The following is a 27,583-nucleotide window of genomic DNA, read 5'->3' as shown; positions in this document are numbered from 1 at the left end:
CAAAGTTCCGCCTGGACCACCCTCTCGCCCGGCATGGTGAATGTGGCAACAGCGCAGTGTGTGGAAGGGAGGAGGGGAGAAGAGGGGGAGGGGGGGGTAGAACTTGGAACGAGGAATGGCAGCGCTGAGAAGGAGAGTCACTTGTTATAATGCAATTGTAACAGGGAATTCAGTATGTTTTCCCCAAATAATTACAACTCCTATTTTTTTCATTCATTTTTGTAGGCACACGACGCCTGGACAGTAACCACTGCATATTTCATTACTCATTACTGACCACAAGCAGCTCTGCTTGCGCACCTCCTCTCTCTCTCCTCTCTTTCTGTTTTGTGTCTGTTGTATAAATGTGTGTATGTAAAATTGCATACCTTGTCAAGATAAAGTCATGTCATTTCACATAACGGATATCGTTTGCCATTAAAAGAATATTTATTGCACTGTAGGTAATAGTTTCTCGAACCCGACTTCGATTAGTGTCTCAGAAGAATCATGATTTCCACTCTTCCACCTCATCCTGCATTAATACTAATAAATTTTAATTCATTAACTGTTACTTGGGGATATTATTAGTGATATATTATTACCGAGAATTCAACGACTCAGATTCAATGGCTCTGCAATACTGTATAAATTATCATAAGTTTCAAACATTTAGTAAACATTTTGTGTGAGAGATTGCTCTTCTTCATGTCAGCTTTATTTAATGACAAATGGGAAATCAGAACACTGTATCATTAATCACAAATGTGTATTTCTGGGAGTGTGACAGGGCACCTCCCGCTACTGGTCTACCACTGAACACATGATTACCTATGAGCATAGAGAGATAAATCTGTATGCCTACCGTAAAACTATTACCTACAGTGCAATAAATATTCTTTTAATGGCAAACGATATCCGTTATGTGAAATGACATGACTTTATCTTGACAAGGTATGCAATTTTACATACACACATTTATACAACAGACACAAAACAGAGAGAGAGGAGAGAGAGATGAGGTGCGCAAGCAGATCTGCTTGTGGTCAGTAATGAGTAATGAAATATGCAGTGGTTACTGTCCAGGCGTCGTGTGCCTACAAAAATGAATGAAAAAAATAGGAGTTGTAATTATTTGGGGAAAACATACTGAATTCCCTGTTACAATTGCATTATAACAAGTGACTCTCCTTCTCAGCGCTGCCATTCCTCGTTCCAAGTTCTACCCCCCCTCCCCCTCTTCTCCCCTCCTCCCTTCCACACACTGCGCTGTGCCACATTCACCATGCCGGGCGAGAGGGTGGTCCAGGCAGAACTTTGGTAGAGTGTACCTAATAAATTAATGGCAACCTCGAATGTACGAAGCTTAGGATGTCACTCATATTTTTCAGCTAGAGCGTACCTTTCGTAGCATGTACTGATTGCTAGGCAGAGAGAGTAATTGTAATGTAATAAGAATTTTTGTCTCATTGACACTTTTGATGCTCCACCTTAATTGATTTTGCAGGTACAGCGATGTGTGTACCAGTTTTCCTGTGCGGGCCAGCTGATTGTCTGCCGCACGCTGCCCACTCCTCTCCTCTGCCTTCGTCATTACCATATTAATATTTACTATAAATTTGTATTATGTGATTTTACTTATAGGTACAGTTACACCACAACTGTCACACCTACACCGTGTATTACATACATTAAGCTACATAACAATTAGTTGTTAATGTAAATGTAGCGAACTTTTCGCTCAGTTTGACCTGAGTACAGGATTTTCACCGTCGTCACGGAGCTTTTTCCCTCAAGCTTGCCTCTATTAACGTAAATACGAGGTTTTTACGCTCATTGGCGATAGTGATTTTCTCCTGTAGCAGGATAGCACACACACCACAGTGTGAATCTTGTGTGACTGAGTTAGGATGTGTACATATATATATATATATATATATATATATATATATATATATATATATATATATATATATATATATATATATATCCACAAATTTTTTCCCATAAGGAAAAAATTTCATTTTGAAGGGGCGTAATGTCACGAATCAAATTTGCGACATTTTCTTTTTGTGATAAACCACCAGCTATTAGCGGAAAACTCATTGTGTATCGTTCAGTTAACCGTTTCTCTCTCCATTTCGATGGTAGACTTTTTTCAAAACATTCGTCACTGTTTCAAAAGTGACCGTTCTAATGGACGTCATTAAGTGCACTACTGAGCGATATTATTGTTTCTATATTGTTCGCCCCTGCTTGCCTCAACCGTTGGCCACGCCTTCTTCCGGCTGGCCTGTGCATCCTACCACACGCATCATATTTGAATCAGTCTTTTGTCTGTCTCGACGGAGTGTGGTTCTGTGCTCCAGTAGTGAGAGTGAGAGAGGTCATCTAGCACCTAGACTCACTAGACTACAGTTCTCCAGGCTCCCACCCTTCCTTGGTGATACGCTGCATTGACCAGTATTTTCTTTTCGTTTTCCTAGACTTAAGAGTTTAGTTAAGTGTGCTGTTCTCTCACATGCCAGCCGGCTGCGCCACATGTTGTTTTCCTAGGCGTAAGAATTTAGCTTTTGAGTGAGTGAGTGCGATCTCTTTATTTTGAATTCACATTGAAATGTAACGTTAAATTTATTCCTTTGTAATCAATAAATTTAACAGTTCTTTTTCTTTGAGCCTAATGTAATGTAAACTCGTGTTTCATTTCTCCATACTAAGCTTATTTCTCTACTAGCTCCTAGCTTTCATAAACGGTTTGCCATTCATAACTGGTACTTGGGCTAGTCTTGTATTAAGCTTAAAATCCGTTGTGCCTTCTAGGAGTTAACGCATCAGCAAGAACCTGATATTATTAATAGTATTAGTTATTTATTGTCAGGGGTGAAGTAACTTTCTCCAGAGGCTAACAGTACTAATAAACAGCAATTGTGAGTAATTGCTCTCTGCTGTGTACTGTTGAGAAAGTTTATAAATTCTCGTTCTGAGAGAATCGGCGAAGCGAGCCGACATAAAGTAATCATTGCTTGATTTAGCAAGACAATTCATTGTCCCTGCTCTTCAGTATTATTGAGAATTATCCTTTAATATTGCATTTAAATTAAAAACCCCGTGACAAGGTCCAGGAACTTTAAATTTCATCTTTCGCAGACTAACACACGGTATTTGTTCGTACTTGTTTACTAATACCGGTGACCTCATGTGACTTAGGGGGTCAACCTCACATTACCTATGTCCGAATTGGAGGTCATGTGAGTCTCCATGCCAAAAATTGGGCTGCTGGGTCCAGTCGTTCGAGCGTTTAGACTATTACCGGTGACCTCAAATGACCTCTGACTGGTGGCCTCACATGACACCTCGGAGGTCAACCTCACATAGCCTGTGTCCGAACTGGAGTTCAAGTGAGTCTCCACGCCAAAAATTGGGCTGCAGGGGTACCCGGCGTTGCCCGGACCAAAATGGCGAACACTACCGATGACCTCAAATGATCCAGATCAGAGTTTTGACTCCCCTAAAACCATCCTTGGGTCACCCTGATTCAGAATACATATGGGTCTGGAGGTCTCTGGCCGTTGGTTTGGGCGTGATTGAAGGACAGACAAACAGCGTGGCTCTTTTATACCGTACATACAGACTAAATAATATTATAATTATTTAATAAAACTACTCATTCATGCACTTTCTTCATTTTCCATTTTATTAACCGGTGCTTCATAATTCACGGGTTGAAGTCATTGGTAGTTTTATTTATTTTTTTTTTTTTCGATATGCAAAATATAGCTATTATATAAGTCAATGATTAGACACATAAATATAATTGCAACAGTCGAGCTTTATGTTTATTGCATTATGATAGCTTTTTCGACGCTTGTTTCATCACATGGACATACATTTTACTTTAGTCTTAATATAACTAACGTTCAGCTCATGGGACACAACTAGAACTTGTGGGGTTAGATAATTATGGTCTTCACTCTGCCTTTCACGGCGAGGGAGTCTCCTAAGTGAATAACATTACCTGATGTCAGTTGGAAATAAATTTCATGACGTCCTCGGGCAGTAAGGGTTAAGCAGTACTTAGTAAATACCAGAATTTACGTTACACAGAACTATGCACAAATATACACATCTAACGTGTATTCATCATCTTTTCCATTTTATTACCTTTCGCCATCGGCAGTGTCATATTGTAATTTATTACTGATGATACGAAAAGATTTTATGCATTTTAAGAGAGTCCCCTGGTACGGTAGATATGAGATCAAGAAGGTTTTATCTAATCCCTATAACTTGAAAAAAGTGCATCCTAAGAATAATATGGTCTTAATTGCAGTAAAGCAGAAACGAAAGCAATGTCATCTGAGTGAAAAGGTTAATACACGTCCTGATATTGTTTCATACCCCATCACTCACTCACTTTTACAAATTCGTCTCCACCCATCCACTACGGGAGTCAACTAAGCAAAATCGTTAGCGTTAGAAAGCATAAGGTACATATGTCATCACTGTATTAAATCAAGGGTTAGTGGAGACTTTTTCTGTCCCACACAGAAAGAGAAGGGGTTCTCTGAAGATTAATACTGAGAGTATTTGTTTTCCCTTTACATAGTTTATCCTCCTCTTTTATTTCCTTTCTGTTTTCTCTCACCATTTCAGCCATCTTAGAAATCTCTTACCACATTACCATATTTTTTGCCATAAACTTTTTTCCTTTTCATATCTTCCACTCCCTTTTCCTTAGTTGTCTTACTCAGATTCACTCAAATTCTCTCTCTCTCTCTCTCTCTCTCTCTCTCTCTCTCTCCACATACCGGCACCTACTTTCCGCCTTGCCATTTCTTCCCCTCGTCCTTCCTCATTCCAGCCTCACTCCTCTCAGCCCTCTCACTCCGCCAGCACAAAAGCCATCTCGAGGTGCGTCGTACATTATGACCTAATTGGCCGAGAGATTTGCAGGGGAAGCAGTGGGGCCGACGACCTTAGTGTTCCAATGACCGTGAAGAGTATTCAGTAAAGTAACGATGGTGTGTGTGTGTGTGTGTGTGTGTGTGTGTGTGTGTGTGTGTGTGTGTGTGTGTGTGTGTACGATGATGTTAGACTAGAGCCATATGGTATGTAAGTAATCATGTAGAAGGATGACAGTCCCGCATTACTTAAAAAAAAGATGTAAACATGAGATGGAGGAGCTTAAGTGAAAGAACTGCTACTATTGCAAACTATCTCGAGGCCGGAAATACCAAAGGTGAAAAAGTCATAACTGTGTACAGTTGCCTCGAGTTATGCAGTACATGAATTGGGAGATAAAACAGTGGGAGAAACCTGATATTTTGGAGGAGTTGTGGTATGTTAGGATGAAATAAGGAGTGGAACATGCAACAGGAGACCAAAATGACCAAAAAATGAGAAGAACTGTTGTTGGGGAGCAATAAGAAGCGAAATGGATGACAGAAAGGGGATGAGATCAGAGGAAGTGGTGTACAAGTAGAGGACCATGATATGAGAGGGAGTGGTGTAGAGGACGATGATATGGGAGGGAATGGTGTGGAGAACGATGATATGAGAGGGAGTGGTGTAGAGGACGATGATATGGGAGTGGTGTAGAGGACGATGATATGGGAGGGAGTGGTGTTGAGGACGATGATATATGAGGGAGTGGTGTAGAGGACGATGATGTGAGAGGGAGTGGTGTAGAGGACGATGATATGAGAAGGAGTGGTGTAGAGGACGATGATATATGAGGGAGTGGTGTAGAGGATGATGATCTGAGGGGGAGTGGTGCAGAGGACGATGGTATGAGAGGGAGTGGTGTAGAGGACGATGATATGAGAGGGAGTGATGTTGAGGACAATGGTATGAGAGGGAGTGACATATACGATGTGATAGTGAGTGGTGTAGAGGACGATGATATAAGAGTTGATATAAGAGGGAGTGCTGTCGAGGATGATGACGAGACAGAGAGAGAGAGAGAGAGAGAGAGAGAGAGAGAGAGAGAGAGAGAGAGAGAGAGAGAGAGAGAGAGAGAGAGAGAGAGAGAGAGAGAGAGAGAGAGAGAGAGAGAGAGAGAGAGAGAGAGAGAGAGAGAGAGAGAGAGAGAGTACTTTTTGAATAATTTCCGTTCCAACATCTAATTTCAGTACATTACGGATCATGGATTATGTTAAATCAAGTTCAAATGATCAAGCCAAATTCAAATACTGAGAATCAACAATAAAATATCTCTTTTCTTGTACAAACCATTTCCCAGCTTCACTGCCATTAACCAGCCCCGTCCCGTCGACGTATGGGTACGTTGCAACGATTTGCATTTGCCAGTCCCGGCGACGTACCGGTACGTCGTGCAATTGCAATGTGCATAATTTCGACAATTTTCAAAATTCGCGCTTGATTTGCGGTAAGTACCCTCGCATGACCTTCCCCTACCTGTCACCAGGCGGGGACACTCGGTGACCCCGCGCGACCCGCACTAGCCCACCACTCGTCCACTCACCTGGTAGCCACGGTCCTGCTCAGACATGGCTAAGAGAGGTCTCTCAGACAGCGAAATTCAAGTCGCCCTGGACACCTTTACCGGCGACAGTGATTCCCCACTGGATGACGAGGATATGGACAAGGATTATGTGCAGCCAGAGGAGGAAGAAACCACCAGCAGTGACGAGGAAGTTCCATCTCCCAGGAAGCGGCAGTACGTGACTTACCGTGCTGCTAGAGAGGGGCAGCAGGCAAAGAAGGCACGTGCAATATCCTATCCCTATCCCCAGCGTGATTTGGAACCAGAATTCGAGGACGAGGACGAGGATGAGGACGATGACGGAGCCGTGGGACGTGCTGCCACGTGGTACGGACATGAGGTGATAACACATTGTGGCCCAGAGCGCACACCACGTCGTATGAGCAGGTATGGGCCTAGCATTCTGTTTGGGGAGTTAGGAAGTCAAGTGGAGGGAGTGGGGAGTGAAAGGGAAAGTCCAGGGAGGATTAGGGAAAGTGAGAGTGACGTGAGTGAGTCATTGCTCTCCCTACGTAGTGTGAGGCGGCGTAGTGGATCACGTGGGCCAGTGCGGGTGCGTTCCTTATCACGTGGGGTTGTGAGGGAGGAGGAAGGTGGGGAGGAACCACTCCAAAGCACGTCTTATGCTCCCCAATATCCCCTAACACGTGGTCGAGCTAGGGTGCGTGAGAAAGCACGTGGTGTTGTCATGGAGGGGGAAGGTGGGGAGGAACCACTCCCCAGCACGTCTTCTGCTCCCCAATATTCCCCTATTTCATCCCCAAGCCCCCTAATGTTCCTCAAGGCCATAAGGGTAAGGGAAAGGGAAAGGGTAAAGGCAGAGGGAAGAGGAGTGACAGTGAGGAAGCCCTCCATACTCCTTCTCCCCCACCTCCCCAACCAGGATCTCCTCCCCGCCCAGACGAAGGCGATGATGAGGATGATGGGGATGAGGGATTTGTGTCGTGGGACTGCGAGGATGGGAGTGATTTTTCTCCCCTCATTCACCCCTTCACTGAGCAGGGGCGATCTGGCTGCATTGCTCCAGGAATTCACCGTAATTCCACCAGGTTGGATTTTTTCCACCTGTTTTTCAGTGAGGCATTTGTTGATCAGATTGTATACCAAACCAACCTGTTTGCAAGCGCCCAGTGCCTAAAGAGTGAAAGATTGGGAACAAGGAGTAGGCATTCTATCATCTATGATTACCCTGTCTCCCTTCCAGAAATGTTCTTATTCTTTGCCCTGGTCCTTTTGATGGGTATTATAAGAAAGAATAGAATTCCTGCTTACTGGACTAGGGACCCTGTTATGTTTACCCCAATATTTGGTCAAGTGATGAGCCGTAATCGGTTTCAACAAATTCTAAGTCGCCTCCATTTCTATGATGCTCATGACCCTGCAAATGCAAACAACACTGATAAAATGAGGCGAATTAGGTTGGTCTTTGATCACCTCAGGCAAACCTTTTGTTCCTCATTCTATCCCTATAGAGACCTCGTCATAGACGAGAGTCTCTTGTTGTGGAGAGGCAATATTTCATTCAGACAGTATATACCCAGCAAAAGGCACCGTTTTGGGTTCAAGATCTTTGTTATGTGCGACTGTAGGACTGGATATGTGCAAGACATAGTCTTGTACACCAGTGCACAGACAGACAAAATAGAAGATCGAAGTATTGGACTGTCGGGAGCAGTGGTAAAGACGATGATAGAAGACTACCTTCATCGTGGTCACGTTCTCTATCTCGACAATTGGTACACTAGCCCTCTTCTCGCTCGTTATCTTCACACGCATGAAACGGGAGTCTGTGGAACTGTAGAGGTGAACCGGCATCACATGGCCAAGGTAGGGCGGAAACTTGCAAGGAATGAGGTTGTCTTCTTCAAAGCCAACAACATCCTTGCAACAATGTGGAACCACAACAGAGAAGTAAGCCTCTTGTCCACGGTTCACCGCCCCTTGATGCACCGTACTGATTCCGTAGATTAACGTAGAGAGAACAGGCGTCGTGTTTGGAAACCTGAGTGTGTTATGGATTACAATATAAACATGCGCCTCGTGGACCAGTCAGACTTCATGATATCGACGGTAGAGTGTGCCAGGACCACGATGAAGTGGTATAAAAAACTGTTCTTTCACTTGCTAGATATCACTGCTCTGAATTGCCAACACCTTCAAGCCATGACAACAGGAGTTCAGGAAACATTTGAAGGGTTTGTGAGGGAGCTCACAAGAGAAATCTTTGCAAAGTATGCTGTTGAAAGGCCCCAACATCGCACCCGCACTGCCCCTATTGCCCAAACTCCCCAGAGAATATCCGGCCGCGATTTCCCCACTCCTATCCCTCCCCAGCCAAACAGACCTAGGCCCCAACGCAGGTGTCACGTGTGCAGTAATTCCCAGGTGAGACTCACGACACAGAGGAAGGACACCCGCTATGAGTGCGTGCAGTGTGACGTGGGTCTCTGTATTCACCCATGTTTTAGTGAATATCACACGTTGATGCAATTTTAGTATGGTGTGAATGCGAAAGGACGCAGAAATTATGAGGTAAATGTGAGAGACAGACGCTCAGTGAAATTATCAGTCATGTTGATCTCCAAATATTAGTATAAAGTGCATATGGGTAGAACATAAGTGAAAACATTGTATGTAAGTATATAAATCTGCCCTAAGTTGAAACTTACATAGCGAGGGTTTTATGATGCGATATTCTGTCGCTCAGTGCAATAAATACGGCCCGTAATTATATAATTATTATTACTGGAAATTCTTACGGGTATAATATAAGTTCAAATTATTGTAAGTGCTGATATATATTCTAAGTCAAATATTCATAGCGTGTGTAAAGAGATGCGATTTCCTGACGCTCATTTGAATGAATAAGGCACGTATTAGTGAAAATAAAAGTCAGCAAGTGATAAAGTGAAGAATTAGTATATAAGTGTGTGAGTGAATTAGTATATAAGTGTGTGAGTATTATGTTTGTCGAAACATTCCTTTGCGAGGGTATTTTCATGCGATATTCTCACGCTCACTTGAATAAATAATGGCAGTATGTATGTACAGTGCATTATAGGGGTGTAAACGTGTGTAATGTAAGTGGGAAATTATAAGTGGAGTGAATAAATAAAGTAGATGATGAAACACGAGTGTTTGAGATCGTGGTTGCTACGTGAATATGCGCTAGCATATCGCTAAATGCCCTCGTAATGAATGAAAATAATTGAAAACCTTTACAGTGGTGGAGGAAAGGTTCTATGTAAAGGGGAAAATAATTGGAAAGTGATAAAACAATTGGGTATGTTGAAATACGAGTCACAGCAAGTGCGCTTACTAAGCTGATGTGCGCTATACTTATGCTGCATGTCATCATAATGAATGAAAACATCTGAAAACACTTACAAACAGTTGTAACTGGTAAAACGTCATTGAAACAGAAGTATACAAGTAGAAAAAATGATAGGTTGACTCATACCAGACACTTAGCATATAGCATGTTACAACTCGGACCAAACTCGCTATGCTCGCGCGATGGTACAATGCTTATTTTTCATATATATGTGTCTGAAATCCATTATATTGTTACTGTTATTGTTTATTAGTTCAAATTCAATAAATATAGAGGTGTTGTGTGTTGTTTCTCCCATTATTCCTTACCATAGAAAACGTAAATGCATATCCAGCCCATTACAGAACACGATACCTGCCGGGGGGAACCGCACCTGTACGGACCACTTATAGACCGCAGGAACCACTTTCTTTGTGATTTTCCTTCGTTTCTCGACCTAAGCGGAAATTTTAGCAAAAAAAAATTTTTTCCAAAAAGGCTCGGGACTGGGGGATGTCATAGGTGCGGAAAACCTCGGGACGTGATGGGTTAAGATATTAGCAAATTACTCTCCCAGTTCAACTCCCATCTTCACCACTTCTCAGATGTCAATGAATTATCTCCCAACACACCTCCCATCTGCTTCACTAACTTCCCACCACTGACGTACCAGGTATCAGCTGCAAAAGGATGAAAATTTCCACCAAATGCAGTCGGACGATCTCTAATTCCTTGTTGTCCCACAGTAACTCTGCACATGTGTAGGCTATTAATTTCTCTCATGAACCGTCACTAACCTAACCAAGCCTGAAATCGTAAGTGAACTTACGGTCAACGCCTTGTCGTAACGATGGATTGGTTGCCAAGGAGACATGGAGAGAGTAGAGGCATATCTCTAGTTCTTTATGCAAAACCGTGAACCATTCTCATTTTTGCAGGGACGACAAGAAAGAAAGAATCTGGAGCCCTCACATATCTCGTGTTCTCTCTGCATCTTAGTATCGAGTCACTCAAGGTAGTTGATAGTGAATTTTAGCCCAGATGCACGGTATATTATTTGTCTAATAACTACTTTGTCTTCCTTCACAGTGCCGGCGAGGAAAGTGTGAGCACTGGCCGGAGACACAACCCTGTGCCCTGTTGCCGTGCGCCCTCACTGTAAAGCAGGCCAAAGATTCTGTGCAGATGTTTATGTGGCTGAGGGAAGGCATGCACACACCACTCTTCAGGTAACTCTAAGCTCTCACATCCCTCTCGTCAAATAATTCTTTGCTCTGACATTACTCCGCCTACGTAATTCTTTCTCTTACACTGCTCCACTCAAGTAACTCTTCTCTAACGCTCCTCCACTCAGATAACTATCTATCTGTCTATTGCCAGACGCCATAATCCCACAAGGTGTGCCCACAGACAAATTGCCCTGTCCCCCGCCATTTCACTGCTCTCTCCCTCAGCACACACACCCCTCTCTCATATACCTTTCCACTCAGTCCCCCCATATCATCCTCGGCCTCCCCTTCCCTCTCCCCCCCTCCACCTCACTCACATACGAGTACACTCTTCTCGTTAGTCTCTCGCGCTCCATCCTCTCCATATGGTAAAACAATCTCTATGTACAGTATTTCTCTTAACACTGTTTATCACATCCTTGTCCTCATCCACACCACAACGCTCCTTCGCTTCGTCGTCTGTTTCTCCATGTAACTCTACATGCTCCTCTCAAATAAATCATTTCCGCTGCTCTCACTCTTCACCAGTGTCCGTCCAACAAGGTCCAAGCTTCGTTTCCTTATGTTAGAGTTGGTATCACAACAGTATCATGCAAATGTTTTTTATCCTCCATCTGACAAAGTCAGAGAAGGGTGTTGTTATCACTGAAATCAGTAGAGTCCGTCCGTAGAGCTGGGCTGCAGGACGACTGTCGAGACATAGAGATTTCGTTTCCGGGCCAGAACTTAGAAAGTATTCAGTATAGTGTCATGAAATTTCACATACTTTTGCGTCTTATAGTGAAATGGTGCCTTTTGATAGGTAGAATGTTATGCCTCTAGCATTGTATATTTTTGAAAATAACGAAAAGGTAAAAAAAAAAAAACAGATTTCAATGTGATCTGCGCAAGGAATCTGAGGGACCCAGATAACGTCCTCGAGGCGCTCTCCTTACGCCCACCATTATATGAAAAACAGTGGGGGGGGGGGTGAGGGCGATTATGCGCTTAGTTAGGTGTGCAGAGAGGGGGGGGGTGAGATATGTGCTTGACCAGGTGGAGGCTTGCAACACCTTAGCATTGCCTATGTTTTACGTCCATGCCCATTTCCCTATTTCATACCATTGCTTCAAAAGAACCAAAGAACCAGCAACCATTCTTCCCTGTTGTACCCTTTCAAGTACTTCATCCTCCATACTTCCATACCTACTCATCACACTACCAAAGTACTTAAATGCACTCCCATTTTCCATTTCCGCATCAACCAACCTTACTGTACATTTAGTGACTTCATTTCTCTCGAAGACCATAACTTTACTCCTCCTTTCATACGCCTTTCGATTCCGTTTCTTACACAGTCTCCCAAACTCAGTCACCAGGACTTGCAGTTCCCCTTCGTCTCATTTAACAGTACAGTATCATCTGCAAACAATAGCACAGGAAATTTCCAAACGTTGCCCTCTCTCATTAGGGCTGCTCCAACATCCTCCCTCCTACCTTGTCTCTTTCATGACTCCATCCAGATACAGACTGAACAGCCATGGATACATGATACATCCCTGTTTCAATCTAACATTCAGATAGAAAAAAAATCACTCATTTCACAAAGGACACCAGTAATCTGGTGTATGGATTATTTTTTTTATTCACTTGTTTTTCCTTCCTCTGTTCTCTTATTAAACACACACACACACACACACACACACACACACACACACACACACACACACACACACACACACACACACACACTGCCGCCTTAGCACCCTCATACGTATTCCTCACGGCATTCAACAGCATCCCATTTACTTCATATATTCTTAATATTTTCCATATATCATGTCTCTCCACTCTGTCTTTTGCTTTCTTCAAGTCCATGAAGGCCTCATACAACTTCTTTCCTGTCTCTAGAAACTTTTCCACTAAAAACCTAAGGATGAATATTTTCTCTACACAACCTCTTCCCTTCCTAAAACCTCCCTGTTTTTCTCCAACTAATTAATTTTCTCTGTTATTTCCCTAACTCTGAGGCGGTGGCTCAGTCGGTAGAGAGGTTGCCTACAATCCTGCCGGACCCAGGTTCAAATCCCCGCTGGGGCAGGGAACAGTTTAAGGATCTGAATTTCATGAAATCAGACTTTACTTATCTACCACAAGACCCGCCGACACGTCGTGAAAATACCCCCGCTAATACCAATACACCAGTCCTGTATGAGACAGCCCTAGCATGTATTCAATATGGACGGTGGCTGTTAGCGCCGAAGTGGTGACATGTAGAGAGGTGTATGGTATGTAGGAGGACTACTGGGCTTTGAGAGCAGCCTGTGAAGCCTATGCCCAGAGTCGGACACATAATATATATATATATATATATATATATATATATATATATATATATATATATATATATATATATATATATATATATATATATATATATATATTCCTATTACACTAAGAAGACTAATGCCCCAGTGATTACCACAGACATCATTTTCTCTTTTTCCTTTGTACGGGGGAAAAATTATAGCTGACTTAAATCCTCCGGGGCTCAACCTTCCTCCCAGGCCAATCTGCTCATCTTCCATATCCATTCTACAGTACTACTATCTCTCCCCTGTGTTTCATCATTTCACCATACACTCCATCAATTCATGTGGCTTTCCCCATTTTGACTTTCTTCATTGCTTCCACCACCTCCATCTTACTGATCTCTTCCTTCCTTCTAACCTCTCTCCTTCTCCCAGCCATTGCCCAGCCACGTATATTCGCATTACTTTCATTCTCTATGTTTAACAGTTCCTTGAAATGTTTTCTCCAACAACTCACTTTTTCTCCCTTCTGCACTATCAATCCACTATTTTTATCTTTCACTCCCCAATAAACTTCTTCATCACCCTGTCTAACTCTCATTATCCGCTTCCAGAACATTTTCTTACATTCCCTCCACTTTACACTAAAATTCCTTCCAAATTCCTCATCCATTCTCTTCTTAGTCTCTCTTACTAATCCCAAGTAACTCTTTTCACTAACGCTGCTGCACTCAGATAACTCTTTGCTCTAAAACTCTTCCACTCAAGAAAGTCTTTTCTCTACCGCACCTCCACTTGGGGAATTTGTGGTCCTCATACTCCCTCTTGGCTCTCACAACACTCCACTCAGGTAACTAACAACAATCCGGTCAAGTAACTCCTTGCTGTCACACCCCTTCTCATCGAGAACTCTTAGCTCTCACTCTACTCCACTAAACTATCTCAGCTTTCACAGCCTTCCTACAAGGTAACTATTGTTTCTCACACCTCTCTGTTCAGGTAAGTGTTGAGTACTAACACTTTTCCATTAAGTTAACTCCTTCCATCGTCTCTTCTTCATCTTTGGAGGATCTCTAGCATCTCTTCCTTCGCAGTTTATCACATCCTGCTGTGCTCTTGTATGTTACCGTATTTATATCTTTTTAATACTGTTTTATTTTGAATCAGTGACACAGAAAGAGAATATTAACGTAGCATGTAATGAAATTCCTTGGAATGAAGAGGTCCTAGAAAGTCTCCTAAACTGACGAGTATACAACACAGTATTCTCGTGCTACCCATTAAGTTAACTCTTTCTTTTTTTGCAACGCCATGATGCCTTGTTCTCATGTACCTCCATTCAGGTAATATTTTCCTAACAATACCTCGCTCAGGTATCTCTGATTCTACGTCACTCTTCGAGTATCTCTTTGTCCTCACACTGCTCTTTAACTCATTTTTCTCCTAGAGTAAATCTTTGTTCTTATTGTTCCTCTGGTAATAATTTTCTCTCACACTGACCTATAGCTAATATTTATTTTCAAACAGCTCTTTAGGTAATTTATTGTTCCCACACTGGTCTTTAGGTAATTCATTGTTCCCACACTGCTCTTTAGGTAATTCATTGTTCTCTCACTGCTCTTTAGGAAATTCATTGTTCTCACACTGCTGTTTAGGTAATTCTTTGTTTTCACACTGAGCTTTAGGTAATTCTTTGTTCTCACACGAGTAATTCTTTGTTTTCACACTGCCCTCCAGGTAATTCTTTGTTCTCACACTGCTCTTAAGGTAATTCATTTTTCTTACATTGCTCTCTAGGTAATTTTTGGTTCTTACACTGCTTTTTAGGTAACTACTTGGTCTCGCATTACTCTTCAGGTAATTCTTTACCACACCACTCTTTAGGTAATTCTTTGTTATCAGATTGCTCTTTAAGTTACACTTTGGTCTCGAGCCGGTCTTTCTTTTATTCTTTCGCTCTCATACACAGGTGAAACTCTTTTCTCACACTCCATCATCCATGTAAATCTTTATTCCCATGCCACTCCTCAGGTATTCTTTGTTCTCACTCAGATCTGCCTGTAACTCTATTATCGTACAGCAATTCAGGTAAGTCTTTCTTCTCACATCACTCTTGAAATAGTTCTTTGGCCTCGCGCCACTTAAAGTAAATAAATAAATAAAAAGTATATACTGGTATAAATAAATAAATAAATAAATATATATATATATATATATATATATATATATATATATATATATATATATATATATATATATATATATATATATATATATATATATATATATCTATATCCATATATCTATATATATATCTATATATCTATATATATATATATATATCTCTCTCTCTCTCTCTCTCTCTCTCTCTCTCTCTGTATATATATATATATATATATATATATATATATATATATATCTATATATATATATATATTCCATCATCATTATCATCCAATCCTACGTTGTCCCATGAGGAGCATAGATATATTTATATATATATATATATATATATATATATATATATATATATATATATATATATATATATATATATATATATATATATATATATATATATATTCCATCATCATTATCATCCAATCCTACGTTGTCCCATGAGGAGCATAGATATATTTATATATATATATATATATATATATATATATATATATATATATATATATATATATATATATATATATTCAATCAACATTATCATCCAATCCTACGTTGTCGCATGAGGAGCGTAGATATATATATATATCTATATATATATATATATATATATATATATATATATATATATATATATATATATATATATATGTGTGTGTGTGTGTGTGGGGTGTGTGTGTGTTGGCGGACGGACAGGTGCCAGGTAAACTTTTTCTTTTTGTCTTCATGTGTACCTTTCACCTGCTACTGACATAGTCTTTTGAGTGTGTGTATGTATGTGTATGTGTGTGTGTGTGTGTGTGTGTGTGTGTGTGTGTGTGTGTGTGTGTGTGTGTGTGTGTGTGTGTGTGTGTGTGTGTGTGTGTGTGTGTGAGAGAGAGAGAGAGAGAGAGAGAGAGAGAAGCGTCCTTGGAGTGGAGTTCACGTTAGGGTAAATAAGACGAAACGTGGGTATTAAAAGTAACAGGTTCCTCAAGTGACATAATAAATACAGCGATAATGGAGGCATAGACTTGTGTATGACAGTTAGCAAGTTATCATCTTAATAACACCAAGGGGGGAGAGCACTGCCTCTTTGTGCCATATACGATAATATTAGCGCTATGGGAATGTGATCTGTCTGAGAGGGCTAACATTGAAATGAAATGGTGTAATTCAATAATGTATAGGGGGTTACAATATTAAGCAAACACTAAAATGCATTGTGTGTGAGGAGTGAACGCAGGGAGGTTAATGCTTTGGTGAGAGGAGGAATATGGCTGAAGAACTGAAAAAGATAGTGCTATTACCTCCTGTTATTAAGCTGTTCAAAACTATTACCAGAGACTAATTAATTAATTATGGTACTACTCATTTTAAAAATTACTCTCATGAATTCAGGAGAAACCTCTTCTTTTACTAAGCTTAAACGCTTTCAGGTTAAGTTATGTGAAAACCAGACCAATTAGTAATATTTATGCTGATTTTCCTACTGACATTCTACAGTTACCCTGCCTTATACTGCTCCAATGCTTATTAAAAAATCAAACTCTTTGTCTCGACTGGCAAACATCATTTCATGGCACTGAACTTCTCGGCCTTTCTTGTGATTTTCATATCGTCCACTCCTCGTATAGTCACAGATGCCTATGCTTTGACTCGATTAACTCTTGACTCACCTGTTCAGTGAGTTTAAATCAGTTGCTGGTCTAGACACATATCCTTCTGTCTCCCTGAAGTAATCTTCCACTTTTTTCTTGATTCACATATCCACATTTTTGCCTGTTGTTTAAGTTTCATTGTCTTTTTATCAAAAATTATGGTATCATTACTTTTCTTTTTTACTGTGTTGATCATATAGGAAGCGTCCCATTATGTTATCTTCATTTTCATTGTGTGGACTACATATTCTTTAAGTTTTTCTCCTCCTTCTTTGTCATATTTTAGGAATTAAAATACCCCCTCATTATTAGGTATGGCCCACCAAAACACTGCTTTCTGTTTCACTCAAATACTGATATTTTTTCTCCGGCAGCGTGGACTACCGTGAGCAGGCTGGCGGAGAACCCCAGGTGTGGCGGGACAACACAGCCTCCACGGCCTTGAGAGCACACCTGCGTCTGGCCGGAGGCGACGTGGGGGTTGTAGACGGGGCAAACTTCCGATCGGACGTACGGACGCGTATCGGCTATCAGGGAATGCGGGTGGGGACGGGGGACGGTTTCCCTCCGGAAGATTCTAGTGACAAAGATGAGGACGAAAATGTCGAAATCAGGGCAGGTCTGATTGTGAGGGACGTGGAACGTAAAGACTCAGCCGTGTACAGGTGTCGTGTGGACTTCCTGCTCACGCCAACACGAAACACCCGCGTCAATCTTACCGTCGTAGGTGAATGGACTTAAATCTGGTGGTAATGCCATCGACATAAGAGTATATCATTACAATGAATCTAACCTACTTAATTTTATTAATATGCTCCCGCATACCTACTTATAACTATATATTTGTCATATTAATCTTACGGAGATTCTCGACTTCTTGGAGCTAATTGACGTTGTTCGGCGGTTAAATTAGCCAATGATACGGCTTCACATCCTTTCCATATTACTATTTCATGAGTATGGTGATATTCTACAGCAGTGTTAATCTTTGGTCACAACTTGGATTCAGTGTCCCAGGTTAGGGTGGATAGAGTATAATTCTCTCGTTCCCAATTGGTTGTAACCCATTTCTTGGTTTTGCCTAACTAGAGCTTTGTTATCTCACTACTGCTTGTTAATAGGGTATATGTATGAGCTTGTGATGGGTGTTGTGTGGTGTGTGGTGTTAAATTATCTCCATGCGCTGGTGGTGAGTGCTATGGGTTTTGCTGAGTGTTGTGTGATACTTTACAGTGCCGCCAGTGCGAGTGAGCGTCAGGTGGTGGATGGGCAACAGCGGCAACACAGAGGAGAATGGGGAAGTGGGTCCCTTTAGAGAGGGTGACGCGCCTACACTCGTCTGCATCACACGCAATGGTTAGTACTCGTACAAATGTTGAGCTTTTTTATTTCATCACAGTAATGGTTAATACTCTGCATAATGTTAAATTTTTTGTTGTCATCGCCTGAAAAGAGAATGAAAACTATGACAGAAGGCCCGTTTTCAGAAGACGATATTCGACCTAAGTTCTCTCACAGTGTTTCCAGGTGAACACACACACACACAGACACAGACACAGACACACACACACACACACACACACACACACACACACACACACACACATATATATATATATATATATATATATATATATATATATATATATATATATATATATATATATATATGTATGGAGCCTCCGTGGTACAATGGTAGATCGTGCGTTTCGTACACGGGCGCAAACCCTTCGCGCCCCGCCAGGGTAATAAACTTTGGGAGTGTTCACCCGGCCACGTACTGCATTGGTGGACACAAGGGGTGCTATGGTTGAACCAGTGTCGCTTACTATAAAGTATGCTTGCACCCAGTTGGCTTGCGCAGGCCGATTACACTTGGTTCACAGACTACACACACATCCAAAGCCACTCCAACACTACAATACACTTACAAGCACTTCTCACCCTACATACAATCTCTACCAGACAGCTGAAGCCACTTGGTAGAGATACTCGTACATTGGCTGTATCATCCTGACTTCGGTCGGGATAGGCCGGTCCTGCAGTGGATACTGAAATGGCTGATGATGATATATATATATATATATATATATATATATATATATATATATATATATATATATATATATATATATATATGTGTGTGTATGTGTGTGTGTATTTTCCTCCATAATGTTGTTCATTTTCTACATATATTTTCTTCGTCAAATTACTTGACCCTTGCATACTTAATTCAGTTTTGTCACTGCCTTTTTTCACACTTTGATCGGAATTTCAACTGCGGATGAGAAAGTGTGGACAGGTCCAAATATTTAACGCTTATTTCTGTTGCATACTATGATAAAATATAACTCACTTTCTCTGTCGTTGCTGATTACTCTCTGTACTGTGGAATGGAGGCTGATTACATCAAAAAGTTATAGGTGTTCCACAAACGACTGACATATACTAGGGAGCCTTCCCATACCTCTGCGCATACGATTTAATAATACAGGGATCTGGAGCATATTTAATTTACATAAACTTCTCAGCCACGTAGTTTTATTATATCCATATTACCTTCCCGTGTGATTCTCTTGTTACCCGATTCAATATATCTAGGTTCTTATCCTAGTCGGCTAAGGAAGCTCCCTAAAAACTCTTACCTGCTTCTTTTTATTTTCTTTTTTCAGGGTATGGTAAATAAATATTCTCATATATGATATATGCAAAATCTGACTATCTATTTATCTATAGGCTTATGACCGGGAGTGGTAGCCACAAAATATCGCCTCGATGTCCCTTTGTCCTCCGGCATCAGGCTGCCCTCTCTCCAGCCCACAACCTCATCACTCATAATCCTTTGCACTCCATCGCTTCATCTCATCCTTGATCTCCTCCTTCCTCTCCTCTTCTCTACCTCACTTACCTCTCATTCTCCATTCTGTCCATATGGCCATTCCTTCTGAGAGTGGTTTTCTTAATGGTTTCCGGCATATCCACATCAACACCATAACGCTCCTTCACACCTTCGTTTGTCTGTCTGGTTTTCCTCGTAATTCCACAAGTTTCAAATTCTTCATTTCCACTCTTCTGACTCTTTGCTTGAGTCCTTGCCACAGAAAAAAAAAGTGTAATATGGCAAACAAATAAGGAAACGATGTTAGAAAGCTACCTAACCACTCAAGATTAAGACCCCTAGCCCCACATTCTTATTAGCTTACGAGGCAGAATAGCACTGCTTCCCTACCAGTCAGTTTCTGCTTGAGGCACATTGTGATTCTCGAGTGCTTTTATCCTACGGTTTTTGTCGATATAAAAAGATATACATTTATAAAAAACAAAAATAATAAACTGTAAAGAGAAAAATGACAACCAAGGAAGAAGTGCTATGAAATATCCAAACACTTCAATACTTACTCTCATCGTGAGCTAATGAGGATCCTTCTCATCTCTTCCTAAACTACCCATTTCGCCTCTTTCACATTTAATTATTTCTTCTGTGCTGTATTACCCCTTCAGACAGGTGACACACAGATTACACAATTACTGCTGACGTACCATTTGATGATTTAAAGAGGTTGTGAAGAGATGAGAGTGTTCTTAGCTGATGAAAATGCAGACCTTAAAATACAACCCTAGGTCCTCTCACCGCAGCCTGGCTACCGTCCCGACTCGTGTAGTTCGAGGAGGACACGATGGTGGACGATACGTACGCCACTGACCCCCGGAATGAGGTCCTGGAGAACACCCTGGCTCAGGCCCCGCTCAGCCGCTCTCACCACGACACCCGCTTCACCTGTATAGCCGCTAATTCCAACCTCACACGCCCCGTCGCATCCACCGTACACATCGACATCGCCCGTGAGTGTATTTTGTGTGTGTGTGTGTGTGTGTGTGTGTGTGTGTGTGTGTGTGTGTGTGTGTGTGTGTGTGTGTAATTCACCGGGTTGGTCAGGATCACTTGATGGTCGCGATGGTCAGCTTTTACCCTCCCGGAAGGGAGCTGAGAGCTCATATAGTCCGATCTAAGGGCAAGGCTGTGACCTTCACATACGCACACTCCCGTCCCCTTGCTCTAGGGGGACAGTAACCACCCACTTCGTCAGTGAAACTTTTCGCAACCTGAGCGAGGTGCGAACTCCCGTCCACCAGTGTGTGTGTGTGTGTGATTTGTTTTTTTAGCAGCTAATGCAGGATTGGAAAACCATAATATTCGTTGAAGATTTACAGTCTAAATTTCAACCATCAAGCATAGATTTGAAAAATGGATATGAAAATTCTTTCAAAGTACTGTATTACCACAATGAAATTTCAGTCATGTACAGAAAACATTAAAATGAGCATTTCAGAATCTTAATCACATTATCACACCTAATAAGCTTTCATATATTAAAGTAACAAAACATTACATATATAAACTCAACCTCAAAAGCGTTGAATAATGTCGAAACTGAGAATCACACACATATACATCAGTTTATGCATAGGTTGGTAAAATTTTACTTTTGGGGCGTCGACAGATGCATCACTCCAACGAAATTATTTTTCATTTATTTTTACTATACGAGAGCAATTTCCTCACGTTACGTTTTTCTGAAGCTTTTCTGTTATAATTCCACATTGTTAAAGACTTACCTGAGGGAGAATTAAACGGATACATGGGATGGCGCGGCATGAATAAAGTTAAGTATAAGCTCCCGCAGACGAAGTAAAGAAGTTGTTAAAATATGTTTGCTTAAAAACGGTGAAATTGGTCATGATTATGACATCAGTACTAGATGATTGACAGCAACTTGGGAAAGAAAAGGTTAGGGTTTAGAATCCACCGAGCGACTGAACACATGACAAGAAGTTTTGGAGTAATCGTGACGGGTGGTCTGAATGTAAAAGTTAGTGCGGGTCATGTAAATGTGTACCGCGAAAACGTGATGATGAATGTATGTTGAACGATGTGTTAGCAAAGGAAGCTATGCATAAGTAAGGCATATTGTTAATAAAAAAAAAAAAATACTTAAATACACAAGTGAATGTTGCTCGAAGTCTAAATGACTATATGCTGCCTGAAAGATATTTGGGTGTGTCACTGACAAGGGCGACGACGGTGCCGAGGATTACGAGATCATAAGAATGTGGTATTCAAGGTGAAAATGAGGGCATAAAATAAGAAGAGGTAGTGAGGTACTCAGATCAACATGATAAAAACAGATAACTGAAAATCTAAGCAGCAATAGATGAGCAAGATTTAAAAGGAAAAAGCTACCATATCCGAACATCAAGATATGAGGATGCTCCACGAAGTCGAGTGAATGGAAGGCCTAATACAGTGAAATGCTAATTCTTTCTCACTAAAATAATGTGCTCTATGTTGTGTATTGCATTTCTTTATTGAGTATTTGTGAAGAAGTAACTGTTGTGTCCCCCCTCCCCCCGCAAAATTCAGTAGTTAAATTATTTAGACATTGCTTTGAGGCCGGGGTGAAAATTATAGGAAAGCAGTACCGGGATACGATGAAAACTGAAACGAGTATCGAACCAACCTTGTCAAGGAGTGTGTTACTTTCTTGGTAGGCTGTGTGGTGTGGTCTATGGAGTGCGAGGGTACTAATGTTAAACAACAGAAGTCTAATTGATCTGAGTTGTCAGATATAAGAAGACATTATTTTTCGTGTAAATCAAATAATGTATTTCTTTGGGCAAAACAATATAAAACATTATCAGAAAGACTCATTCATAAATCATTACATTTACACATTGTCAAAGTCAGTGAAATTTTGTATTTGCCATAGTCCACAAAATCTTCATTGTGTTTACTGTAGGCAGTAATAGGCGCAATCGGAAAATTATCTTTAAGCAAGCCATAAAATTCCCATGCATTAATGAGAATGAAATTCCATGGAGGATGCAGACCTGCTTTACCAGTTGAATCAATATGCAAAATTCAGTAATTTACTACGCATGATTTTAATATTTTATTAACTGTTACATATGCAGGGGTATTTGAATTGAAATAATGCTAAGATTTGCTGACAGTTGAAAAATTATGAAGAAAATCAGTTAACCCATACTGCACATAAACGAGATCTAGTTCCATGTGACTCACAGTGACACGGGGGCTTAACACCTTTAAAGTGCTTCGTCACCCCCCCCCCACCAATATGATCACTTGAAATAAAGGGATGAAGATTTTAAGGTCCTTGATACAGCAGAGTGGTATAAATGAAAAGGAAAAGGAAAATAGCCTAAAGGTGGAAGTTGGCAGTAACAGAAGATTTTTTATATGAAGCTCAATCAGGGTACGAAGGCTGTAAGAGAACTGCAATATAATGTTAATCACGTACACAAACATGTAGATGTGAGTGAGGGATTGGTATCATACGAGCCTGATAAATCTAAGTGAAAATACATTAAACTGGAGTAATCAGTAATATATGTGGCACACTTAAGTAACACATGGAATCATACAAATAGATTTAGGATGTGGCAGTTCCAGTTCTATGCAGTTACTAAATTTGTGCATCACAACACGGACAGCCTGCTTTATTATTTTGGTAATGCTGTTTAGTGTACAGTATTAGTTCAGCCAAAGCTCTAGCATATTTTCATTTCGATCCAGGCAGTATCACCTAATGCAGCTTATTTAATCGCGTCAGACAGTAATCTGTTTAATTTGCACTGTTTGTATGCAAATACTGCGATAAATTTCCATAATCCAACCAAATCAGGACTTTAATTAATATTGCATTAAAACAAATCAGGGCTTTAATTAATTTTGCATTAAAACAAATCAGGGCCTTAATTAATTTTGCATTAATGATTTTCATTACATAATTGACAATACTAACCGTTTATATTAAAAAGTAATGTGTGTTCAAATTTTGTACATTATCACGGCATTCAGACCCCGTCGTTCTTCACTACCAATGAAGGTCTAGTTTGCATTTATCTCCATTCCTGTTGTAGGCCTAACGGTCCTTGACTTTCTGCCACACCCACAAGGGTGGCAAAATCTAGTGTGTGGACCTGTCACTTACTCATTCACTCACTTGTCATTATACCTTTCCATGAAAATAATGTGACGAGTTGCAACCGTAGGGTTTTATGAACATAACTTTTGATGGGGGTTGAGGCGGGGTACTGGTTGTGTGTCGTGTGCGTCTGGGGCATGTATTAGGAACATGCAGTGTGCATCTGGATGTGTCCTGAATGAGTCTGAATGGCGTGAACAACAACAAAGCACCCCTTTTGGGATATGTTGGGGTAGTGAATTCTGATGATGTTGGTGCTGGTATCATCAATTTCCGTCGTTCTTCAGTACCGTAATGCACTTCATGGTTTCACAGTACTGGTTTTATCATGTCGTTAATAATTATTCCTAGTACACCTTAAATTGAAGACAATTAGAAACAGAATCCCTGTCCCACTCTCTTGCTTCATTCCTCATGGCTTTGAATACTCGATCTCACTAATCCGACCAACAGACACTGATTTTTTAGCCATTGTCTACAACTTCATTTGCCCAGGATTCACCAGCCTGATATTCAGAGTCCATAGAGAGAAAAGCAAGGGAGGCGACAGTACTTGTTGCACATAGTAATGCCTTGTTTAGGCTATCATATGTAGTGCGACAAGAAACAGTACCAAATTTACCAGTAGTTGCATCACAGCCACAGCCACACGATACCAATGTGTATCGGACTCCCCAGCAACGCTAACACTCATACACTTTACCACTTCCCTACGGTGTCGTATTTTCACTATATTTTTGCTATCACGAGGCGAGTTTGTTCAACGATTTTTTTTTTTACTCTAGTAGTAATGGGATTTATTAAAACTATATCTAACCTTTCCATAAAGAAAAAAAAAAAAGGATCGTGTGATCGATGAATCCTTCAAGAGACAGCAGTAATGCAATATAAGATTACCGGGAATAAAAGTGAATCAATAATTCCTGGCAGTTATTTACTGTGGTTGTGGCCGTTTTCATCCCCAGACTCATCTGGACGTAAACCTGATGAATTGCAGGCCGAAGTAGCCGCCTTCCTGCAGCCTGTCATCATTCCTTTGGGAAACTGGGTGGAGACTTACTAAAGGGACGTTTGGGTAACGGGCAGCTCCACCACCCGATCGTATCGGTGTCACCAAAAAAATGCGTCCGCTTCATCACTAGTTTTTCATGTAAAAGTTTTAATGCCTTGATGATTAAATTATCAGAGCGCGTTCAAAAGCGTTCAACAGCGAGATGGGGAGAACAGTTGTAGTATTATTCTTTGAAAAAATAAAGTTCTTATCTAAAAATGGGGCAAAAATTATTTACGCAAAACGGTGCTTGCTTCACTTCCGCATTTTTTTTTTTTTTTTTTTACGAATATGACTTTCGGATGCTGACAGCTCGTCTTATTTGATTTTTCAAATCACGACAAAATCAAGAGATTCATGCTGGTGTTACAATTAGTTTTAGCTTTTTTTCTGTTTTTTTTTTTTTTTTTCTGAAAGAAACATGACTACATTTCCTGTTGTACTCGTACTTTTATATTTTATTTTGCGGCGGTTATCGGTATCAGTACAGAAAAATGGAAAGGAAATAGACTTAGACGTTTCTTCAGAATACTAGATTTTCCTGAGAATCGTAGAACGAACTTCCTGTAACGTCAAGAACGTTTTCATTGAATCTTTAAGTAAATGCCATGCCAACGGTGTCAAACTGTCACGCCTGACTTTATCCAGTAAACTGTAATGGAGAGTCACACAAAGACGTTATCATAATGTTTAAAGTCTTATACTAATACAATATATGATTTATTGTCCTAATATGTGCAGTAATTAGCACAGGAGGACAAAATATCATCGTGCAACATAAAACACTAGGACTGCTATTCTTCGTTAAGTAAGAAGTATCATAATAATGTAATAAATGATAAATGGAACTTATTTTGCGACAGAAATACGAATAAATTTTCTGTAATTTATGCAGCAGAATAAACAAACCCCTACAGACATAGCAACCAGTATTAGACACAAAATATAAGCTCTTCAACCCTCTCATGATCAGGACAACTCAAGTATTACTATATATTCCATTTAACGCCAGACGATTATTAAGCACAGGAATAACTCTGGGAACACCCAGGTCAGTCAGCCACATCCCAAGAGCTTTCACATGCAAGATGCTTCACTCTGGCGAAGCCCCACATGGTACTTCACTAGCTTCCTAAGGATTTTCATTGACAAAATATCTTTCTCGCTAGTCAAGCTTCATGCAGTGCTTCACTTTAGCAAAGCCCATTTTGTCACGCATCTGTTTAGTACTCCTTGCGTTCTTTTTTTTTTTTCCTTTTTCTGAGACTAAGAGTAGAGGAACAAGTGTTATTACTGGTACCATTAACCCTCTCATGGTCGGGACAATTCTAGCATGTTATGCAGGCTAGCGGTGGACGATCTTAGCTGAGAGCAACCCACAGGATACTAAAAACACCAGATGATTATATTTTCAGCTAAGAGTGAGGCGTACGAGCATAATAGTGTTAACTTCTTCAGGTCGATAACATATTATGGTTTATTCTTGCAACATCCAGATATATATTTCAGGTTTAGAGAGACTTTTCTAACTGGAAGGGTTGGATGAAGCTTTCATTATCCCCTTCACTGCTTGGGGTCTTCCAGAAGGCGATTACCGTCCTCTGGTCTTAGTCTGAAGAAAAGAATAGAATAAAAAGTACGGTAGCCAACTGCAGGTGTTACGAAATCTTCCATATCAATTAGCGGTGCCAAGGCACAGCAAACCCTTCCCCAGCAATCATTTTGAAGCTGACGTATAAACACAACAGGATGTCTAGTCAGAGATGTCACATATAAGATTTTGGGTAAATTGGGTGAAAATTTACGATTTTATACCCATTTGAAATTTTAGGCCCGACCCTCCTGACAATGAACCTCCTACCGCTAAGTGGGGGCGACCCCCCCCCATGTAATGATGCATGTTATAGGATGCAGATTTCAAAGTTGCACATTTAGGTTTTAGTTTCGTGTCGATATGACGAATTCGAAAGGAGTTATGGCAAAAGAACGATTTTTAAAACATTGTTTTTGGAGGGTATACAGCCTGGGCCTTGGCCCAATTTGGCCCAAAATTTAATCAGGTGACCAGAAGGTCATAGCCCATCATCTCTGATATTTTTGTCAAAATCGCACCTAGTTTTCGCGTAAAGTTTTTAACAGAGACATACAGACAAACAGACAAACCGAGTAAAAACAGTACCCGTCCCTGAGCTCCTCCGTGGCTGGGACAGGTAATGAGCGCGTCTTTGTCATCAGTGTTGTAGTAAGTATGAGTCACTGGAGTCATAGTGGTTTTATTAACACTTCCCTGGTGGGTTGAACATTAATACTTTGTTCTAGGTAACGCCAGGAGATATGCCATATATATATATATATATATATATATATATATATATATATATATATATATA

The 27,583-nt window shown here is 40.6% G+C and overlaps 1 pseudogene; it reads left to right on the top strand.

Moving 5' to 3' along the window:
* LOC145392666 (nephrin-like) overlaps window positions 1-27,583 on the top strand; it is a 241,766-nt pseudogene that overhangs the window by 152,096 nt on the left and 62,087 nt on the right.

The sequence above is a fragment of the Coenobita brevimanus genome, chromosome 23, assembly GCF_032717465.1.
Source record: "Coenobita brevimanus isolate Jiangsu-jjx chromosome 23, ASM3271746v2, whole genome shotgun sequence".
Taxonomy (NCBI): domain Eukaryota; kingdom Metazoa; phylum Arthropoda; class Malacostraca; order Decapoda; family Coenobitidae; genus Coenobita; species Coenobita brevimanus.
The sequence above is the reverse complement of the archived record's forward strand: the minus strand, read 5'-3'. Positions and strand labels throughout refer to the sequence as shown.